We start from the raw sequence: 9,216 nt of genomic DNA, 5'->3' as shown, positions 1-9,216 counted from the left end.
CCTGTTTTGAAGAGAGAAACCGTCAGTTAACGACATACCAGAATTTAGCGACAGATACATGTGTTTGTTCTTTTAAATATGATTTGGTTTTTACCAAGCACCAATGCAAAATCATCATCATCACGGAGGATAAAATCGATTTATTATACTCTTAAAACACAAGCCATGATCTTTTCTCTCAGGAAAACCTCCTGGGGTCTCCTAAAGCAGAATGTATCAGTGAGGGCAGGATTACGGATCAATGACCATGAATTGCAAGTGACCGTGCCTGATTTTGGCAGCGTTATTAGAGCCGGCGCCTGGCCTGCAGCTACACCCTTTTATTAAGCGCAGAATGAGTCGTTGGCATTGGTTTACGATACTTTCACTGGTCCGTGTGTATTCATCACGTCTTTATTTTGTCTCCTTCTGTTCTTCTCCTGGTGGGGGTACCCACGATTACGGGGACTAGTGGCTACATGTCAACTAGGAAACGACGCTAGTAGCTGGGGGACAAGCAGCCGCCTGTTCTTCTTTCCTCTGATGGGCTACAGCAATGTCTCATTTAACTGGACTCGATAGACAAGAGGTAGGCACCAGAGCTAAAGCGTGAGAGTCGGCGAGGGGGGGATAAGAGATATTTCGCCATGAAGAGGCTACATTAGGTTCTCTCATAGTCTTCTTATTCCTGTCCTCCGTCCGTCCCTGCTGTGCAAAATTGGAAGGGGATCCTGCCACCATCATGGCCAGTATCTCTCCACGACGCGTCCCTATATCTCCTCGACTCCTCTCTTCGGCCGCGTCGGTCCAAGCGCTCAGGGACTTTTATATATATATGATATCATTTGGGCTTCCTCCTTGGTCAGTTTTCGCTGCTGACTGCCATAACCAAGTGGCCCTTACCTATATCAGTGAACAGCTGGTGGCCAAAGGGCACTGGAGGGAGCAAGGAAACCCCGATTGCATCGTTGCGTGTGTGGAGGTGATGCAGGTGGAGGTGGATGATTTTCACACGCGCCAATTGGGACGTCGCATTTCCTCTGGAGGCGTGTGAAACGACGTCCCTGCTCTGTGTGTGAACGACGCAAGCTCGCTTACGTGCTGGGGCACGTCTGTATTTGTTTGTGTTACCACACTCTCGCTCGCGCTCGCTCGCTCACGCACTGACATATGATGTTCGATATTCACTTAGCTGTTTGAGGATCGCGGTGTTTGCGGCTGCCTCGAATAAGATCAGACGAGATCATGGGCTCGGATCGCAGCCGGGGGACTGTGAAACTGGGACAGGTCTTCTCGCATAATACGTCTCTACAGGGCTAGAAGTCGGACAGCTCCGAGTTCGGCTTTCTTCTTTTTCTTTCGTGCTGCTGCTGCTGGGGTAATAACATGACAGTACGAACACCTGCTTTGAGAGCTCACCATGATCTGATCTTCGCTGGTACTATCTCACTGAGATGTTGTTTATTATGGGCGGAGAAAAAATTAGCACAACTTTTGGTGCATACTGACATACTCACTCTATCTCGCGCGAGTCGGCATGTGCACTCGGTTGGGCCATTTATAAAGCATGCACACGTGTTTCATCAGATTATTATAGTACACAAGTACGATGTTTTCTATAATAGAAAGTACGCCTTGCGATATCTTGTGGTGCTTGCACCAAATACTAGCTAAAAGAATTTAGTAGCTTACAAGCTTATTGTTATTGCAACAGATTAACATGTACTGAGGCACGAAATGAGACAAAAGCTTTGAGGCATAATACCATGTGTGAGCTAGCGGCATATCCCCTGCTAGATGTGCAGTACTTCCTCGCTTAGCATGTACACCTCCCCTAAGGTAGTGGAATCAGTGCAGATATAGATATAGAGTGATTTGACATGATGACATTCAACAGTGAGGGTATTCAGGTTGTCATTGGTAGCTCGCCATCGCCGGCGCTCTGTACATGGGTGTAACACCAGAAGCTCAGTGTGTGCGCAGTCCAGGAATCAGAAAATCCGAATCCACAATCAAGGGTATCGATCAAAAACCCAGCTTGCTGTAATATAACAGCTTAGTAAACATTGCATATGATGAACGTGCTGTCATGAATTTGCTCTACACATGATGCATCAAATATTATAATCAGGTATATTACTAGTCGCGGTGTAGGCGGCTGTAAGTAACCGCTCAGATGTAATACATATATATGGATATTCATTTCATGTAAGATACTGCTACATCTGATGAATAATTAATGGGGAAAACAAACTGTTTTGAACATGGAAATGAGGGGGGGAGCTCGCTAATTCCTACATGCCATACTACGATTAAAAATTACACACAAACTGAACGACAATCACTAATCTGTTTGCTCCGGAGACAATATGTGGCGAGTTTCAAATCGCAGACGAGCACCGTTATACAGTTTAAACATTTAATGCTCAAAACATTGTATTTAACGAAATAGAATGCTAGTGCTCTATTATCCACTGTATAGTAATACACACTTATATAGCCCTACTGTAATATCAACCATAATGCATATTAGCAAAATTTAAGCTGAGTCTCAAAAGAGTAGTGTGGCTAACACACACGAGGCCGCAGGCATGCAGGCAGCAACTTAGCATGTAGCATGTAGCCGTGTTGCTTCACTCACCGAGGGAAAAATAAAACCAATGAAAACTCCCGCGTTTCCAAAGCAGCTCGCAACCTCCAGCAGACAGCCTCAGAGATTGGTCACGCCGCCCCGGTAACTCTCAATTTGCGCTGTTTTTTGCATATGATGATCAAAAGTGTCTCCGTTCTTCCAGCGTGACGCTGCTCCCTCACACACACGTCTTCAACGTGTCCTCACTAACCTGAGTGAGGAGGTGGGACTTGGCGGATTTTAGTCCAACGGCAATCATGATTGCATTATGAACCAATAAGCTTTGTTAACCTTGTAACCTTGGTTTATCCAGTGGGTTACATACAGTAAATGCAGGCCATTTACCATTCAAATATATTTTTAGAACCCTATTAAAGAACACAATAAAAACTGAGAAATCCTTATAAATGCCTCCTCGAAATAAAACTTCTAGGGAAAAATGTAGAGAGGTTTGCTCTTGTTCATGTTAACTATCAAAGGAGATTTTCTAACCTGTCACATACTGTATGTTCGCATTATGTTAATTAAAAAAGTCTCAAATCGAATAGTCTGAATTGTAGGCCTTATCTTAAATATTATTTTCACAGGTCTCAAATTATTTTGATCATGAGCTCATTGTTATATATTTAAAGAACTGCATTAGTTCTGATCACGCATTGGAACAAATGACCATTAAATCAAGCTGTGAGCACACAGTGTGATGTGATGGTTTATCCGTTCTTTAAAAAAACTAGTTCCTGTTTATAAAACCTTCGTCTACTACAGGTAAGTGCAAGTAAAACACAATCTGGTTTGAGAACAGTGCATTGAGAATTGGAACTTTAGGTATAAATGATTGTAGAAGCTTCGAAAGTAAAAATCATAAAGCTGCCACAAAACCCCCCAGCTGATGCCTCGCATGGATAGAAAACACAGTCTGGCCCCCGCCGGCCTCTACTGGAAGAATGTCAACACCTCCCAACAGCGTTTGGATCTATGCCAATTCTGGATTTTGCGCAAGGTAGCTAGATCAGTCCAACAGAAGAAATTAAGACATATGTGAGCTTCAACCATGCTCCCTAGGTCTTACTGTATATTTAACTCAAACCTGCAGAAACGTATTCCACAGTCATATAAAAGATGACTGCTCTGCCCCTGGATGGCAGCTGTTTGCACACAGATTTCAGAGTGCACTTGTGTGGAGTAAAATAAGTATTGTGCAGGTACTGGCATGGGGACAGCTTACCGTTCGATGGTCCCGGAGGAATCCTCGCCCACGCCTATTTCCCTCGGACACACCGAGAGGGCGAAGTCCACTTTGACTACGATGAGCAATGGACAGTGGGCAACAATGTGGGTGAGTACATATGAAATACCTTGAGGTTTTATGTTGAACCACCTGTTTTTAAAATGTTTTCTTTAAAGATGCCCCTCATTTGTGTTCCTCATTTGAACACTAAAGCAGGGGTATAAAACATATTTAGTTCAGGGGCCACATACAGACACATTTGATCTCAAGTGGGCCGGACCAGTTAAAATAACTCCAAATTGTTCTTTTTTTTAATGCAAGAAAGGTATATTGTGAACAAAACATTATGAGCATGCTAAATGGACTGTACTTATACAACATTTGATTACGTCTTCGACCCCTCAAAGCTCTTTACATACTACGAATCATTCACACCTCATCCATGCAGAGCAGTACCACCTGCTCTAGGGAAGCTAACAATCACAGACACGCACGCACGCACGCACGCACGCACACACGCACACACACACACACACACACCCGGTGGAATTGTATTATCACTGGCCCCACCATTATAACCACTGGCCCGGAGCATTAGTCCAAAAAATAATAATTGGACATTTTGTTCCTCAGTTTATCCTTTACACATGTGCATTACGACAGATCACAGTGAATCCACAAAGGCATAACACATTGAGTCCCCGGTATCTGGAACTGAACAATATTGTATTTGACTTTATGATCAAAACTACTTTTCAAGATCTAGAAATGATTTGACATGCATTTCCACATGTGTGCACTAATCCTGACCTCCAGCATACAGACTAGAGTGGGAACTATTTTCTTACTTTGGAATATCTTTGCTTGATTTCACTTACTCAGCCTACTTAAGATGATATAAACCAGGGGTTTTCAAAGTGTGGGAAGGTGAGCCTCCCCTCAGAGAACATAAGAACAGCCGCGCCCTCCCTCCCAATTATTATTGCTATTATTATTATTATTATTATTGTTGCTATAATGCAGGGGCATTCAATTGCATTTCAAAGAGGTCCAGTATGAGAAACTGTCATTAAATGCTTTGTTTTCGCTGTCTACCTTTCTCTTTTTTGAGCACGCCATTTGAAATTACTCGGACTGTTTCTCTCTTCTTGTCTCGTCTCTGTGTGTTTGAATCTATCGTGCTGAGTCCCAGTCCTCTCTGATGTTACACTGCAACCTGCCTGTGAGACAGAGTCCAACCACACACTGTCTGTCCAACACATGTCCTGCAACACACATGCTGCAGCTGCCCAGCTGCTCTGTGTAGAGAGAGAGAGAGAGAGAGAGAGATAGAGAGAGATAGAGAGAGAGAGAGAGAGAGAGAGACGCTGAGCACCATGCAGCGATCAGCTGATACGGAGCACAGAGAGAGAGAGAGAGAGTTGCGGTCCGCTGGGCTCGGCCTCCGCCTCCTGTCCTCACAACTCTTATTATTCCCGGGACCGGACAAAAAAACAAATTTTGCTTCCCAACCCTGCCACTGTGCTACACGTCCCGCCCGCCCCGTCTAACAGTACAGAAAGCGGCGAGATGCATTTCCTTAGGACTCGACCAGCAGAACCGAAACTAACATTTATGGGCGAAAAACGTCACTTGTCCGTAGGACACGTCAATGGAAAGATGTATTTCTCCGATATTATAAATAACACGTCCTGGACGATCGGACGTGTGCTTTTTCGCACACTGCTTGTTGCCGCTCGCATAAAGTTAGCTGAAATTAAGCAGCTAGATTTCACTGTTTCTCGTTATTTTTTCCCTCACGCTGCGCCTCCCCTGAAGCTCTCTGGCGCCCCCCAAGGGAGGCGCGCCTCACACTTTGAAAACCGCTGATATAAAACTAAACTTGAATACAATAAGCCTTTTTCTCAGTATACATACTGTGGATTTGCTCCAGCATCGTTTACATTGAAGTTGCCTTAAGAGATCACTTTAGATACTCATTCCAAGTGAATTACTACAGATATCAATAATTCTTGCAATGTGCATTTCGGCATGTGTTATCGGTACTGGTACCAGTCACATAGCTTACTAACAAAAATTCCAATATCTGCTTCCTGTTTATGAGTTGGCCAGACATTGTTCCGTGTGCAGATATGTTAATGTGTGTGGTGAGTCACACTCAGAATTCCACTGTACCTCATCAGCAAGAAGTGAAAGCTCGCTGGAATCATGGGCGTCATAGTCATATAGGACCTTGGCCTTCCTGGTGCCTGTGACCGGGAGCTGTGTCTGCTCCATGGCCAGCGTGCTGGGCCTCTGGCTAGACGAAGAGGAGACTGTGGCCCCTGGAGATGATGGTCCAGACAGGAATGCCGAAGAGACTGGGTCAGGGCAGACGGCAGCAGGAGGCTGGGGGACGCTGGCAGCATTAGCACATCTGCATGAACATTAGAAGAAATAAACAAGAGCTGAGTTGTTGTAGTGGATTCCCAGTGTGTTTGTTTGAGGCTGTCAATGCTATGTGTGAAGTACAAAGAGCAGCCACATACTCAGGGCTGGGAGCGACACTTTGGAAATGTAATCTGTTACAATCACTAGGTACAAGTCAAAAGATTTAATCAGCAACCTAATCTGAGTATCAAAATATAAAAGTAATGTAAGCTGATTACTTGCCGTTACTTTTGGTCAAATGTAAAATGCAATGAAAATAACTCAAAGAGAAAATAAATAACAATAAGATGTTTTTTACTTTTTTGTTGACATGTAATGATGAAACCTTAGAAAAGAAGAAACCAAGATATTTCATTTAAAAAATGTAGAAACAGTAATAGTTCACAAATGCTGTTAAAGCTTAATACATTAATCAAAAGCCTAGACTGTAATTGAAATAAACAATAACAAAATAACTGTATCAAAAATAAAGAAGAATTAAAGTAACCTTAATATAATCCATAAAGAAAATGTATCTACCTATAATATATCGACCTTTATTTAAACCGTAATTTAAACGTAACGGTAATCTGATTACTTATTGCATGTAATTTTAACCGAATACAGTTACCTTTTTTTTGCATCCTGATTATGTGCTCTGTTACATGCCTGCACATACTTGTAGTGTGATGGTGTTCTGTGTTGGGAGGATTTATGTCTCTTGACAGCTGTCGCCCGCTCAACTAAAAAACTGATTTGGAAGCTTGATTCTGGTATTTAGATAGATTTATCTGTCGAACTTTAATGTATTGTATAATTAGTAAAGTATTTTTCCCATCAGCTCCTTTATTTCAGAAACTTAAACTTCCAACAATTAATGATACTCCTAAATAAAGCTATTCAATTGTTGTTCAAACAAATCAATTCACTGTGACTCGATTGAGCTTTTTTTTATCATTAGCCCTTTGGAGGTAGACAGTTTGAGTCAACACAGATTTACATTTCACTACAGTCTGTCCATTCTATAAACCTACAGACTCTCTAATTGAACACCACTGCTTAATTAAGAGAGTTTGTTTGCTGATCAGGCGTCAAAAAGATTCCTGCGTCAAGACATTAGTTTAGGTAGTGAAAAAGACCATTTAAGTCTACAAGTGTGGTAAATCAGTTTTGCGCCAGTAGGAAGTTGTGTTGGAACCACAGGCATGCAGCCACCAACACCAGTGACGAGGAGTTTGTTTTTCCATTTTCCTTCCAGTCTATCAACCTCAGGATCAGTGTTTTTCAGAGTGAAGAGAGTAATAGTGATTTCTATTAATCATGATTCATGAATATTTAAAGGTCACCTATCATGCTATTTGTAGGTAATAGCATAGGTCTTAGATATACATACAAATATATAAAAACATGTCTATGAAGTGTTTTTTGCAAAAAAAACTATAAAGTGCTGATTCGGGGTATAAAGCTTTACAAAAAAAAGAGGGGGCGGAGCTTATGCCTGCTCATGCGGGACCCGGCAGATACTATCTAAATGCTGCGGTGATGAAGCGCCATATCATGTTCAAAACCACATCAAGGATTATTTCTGAAACAGTATGGAGTTCAAATGCTTTTTCTCTTGCAGGTTTACCACAAGGTGAGTTCCTTTTTTTTTTACACATACTCTCTCCAGTACAGGTTAGCTCTGAGTGTTAGCGATGCTTGCTAATGTAAACACAGACCATATTACTTCCAAAACACATCAGGCATTGTTTCTGATAGCAACTTTCTGGTAGGGCCGTGGGTCCACCATCCGATATGACGTACGTCATACGCAAATCTGGATCAGCTCCGTTTTTCCCCCGTTTTTAGAGATTTGGGTACGGAGGAAAAGGGAGAGGGTTTTATTCTCTGACACTTTGTGAGTTCCCTGACACAAAGGGGACACATATTTATGTATAAAAGACATCACAAAGTGCATTTTGCATGATAGGTCCCCTTTAAAGGTAAATGAGAAGATTTAAAGTAGACTAGTTTATAGAGTATATGTCAGGGGTATTCAAATCATCAATGATATCATTGTTGTCATGGTGCAAAGATGTATTGGTTGCAAGTTCCTGGATGACCGACAACAAGGCAGCATATGGTTTAGCTTAAAACACAATTTCATGAGTGTGAGAATGAAATGGTGTAGAAACAATGCAGTGCCAGCTGTTTCAAGTACAGAACGCGTTCACACCGGAATAAGTCTCTGGGGGAGGATTAGGCAAATGAAGCCGCTGACGTCACTTCTTCTTCTTCTGATTTGGGTTTACTGGCAGGCCGCAAACCACTTCACGGCATATACTGCCACCCAAAGTCCCCGGCCGGAAGTCCTCGGAGTTGGGGACTGGCTTCAGTAGAAGCTGCTGGGACTCCCAGCAGTATGGGCTTAGATATATCTCATAATAATTTGTGTGAACATAAAAATAATTTGTGAACAGAAAAATGATTTGTGTGCAAATATGTGATTTGTAAATGCAAAACACCATCCACAAATGCATTTAAAAGATTTGCAAACTCACAAAACCATTTGCAAATGTAAAGCGGATCTGCAAATACGCAAAAATACTTTTACAAATAAAAAAAAGATCTTTGAATATCTCTTTAACATTTACAACTTTCGATCAGGCATTTGTGAATCCATTTTGTATTTGTTGACCAAAAATGGCTCCTGGATCTGAAATCTCTGCTCGTGGATCTGGGATCTCAAATCTCTGCTCGTGGATCGTTTTTTTACACACACGGAGTTTTGAGACATACTTTCCGCCGGTCACGGCTAAAATCTACTCGTGTCACTCGGTTATTTTCTGAAACCACGTGATTGCCTGCTGATGACAACATTTCCGCATGATTTCAAAGTAAGAGCATGATGGTTTGTTTAATGCTCTGTTTTTTTATTATCATGAACAGCGGAACATTAGCTGCATTCTTTATCACCATCATCATT

This window comes from Notothenia coriiceps, unplaced genomic scaffold (assembly GCF_000735185.1).
Source record: "Notothenia coriiceps isolate Sejong01 unplaced genomic scaffold, NC01 NC01_scaffold00024667, whole genome shotgun sequence".
Classification (NCBI taxonomy): domain Eukaryota; kingdom Metazoa; phylum Chordata; class Actinopteri; order Perciformes; family Nototheniidae; genus Notothenia; species Notothenia coriiceps.
The sequence above is the reverse complement of the archived record's forward strand: the minus strand, read 5'-3'. Positions refer to the sequence as shown.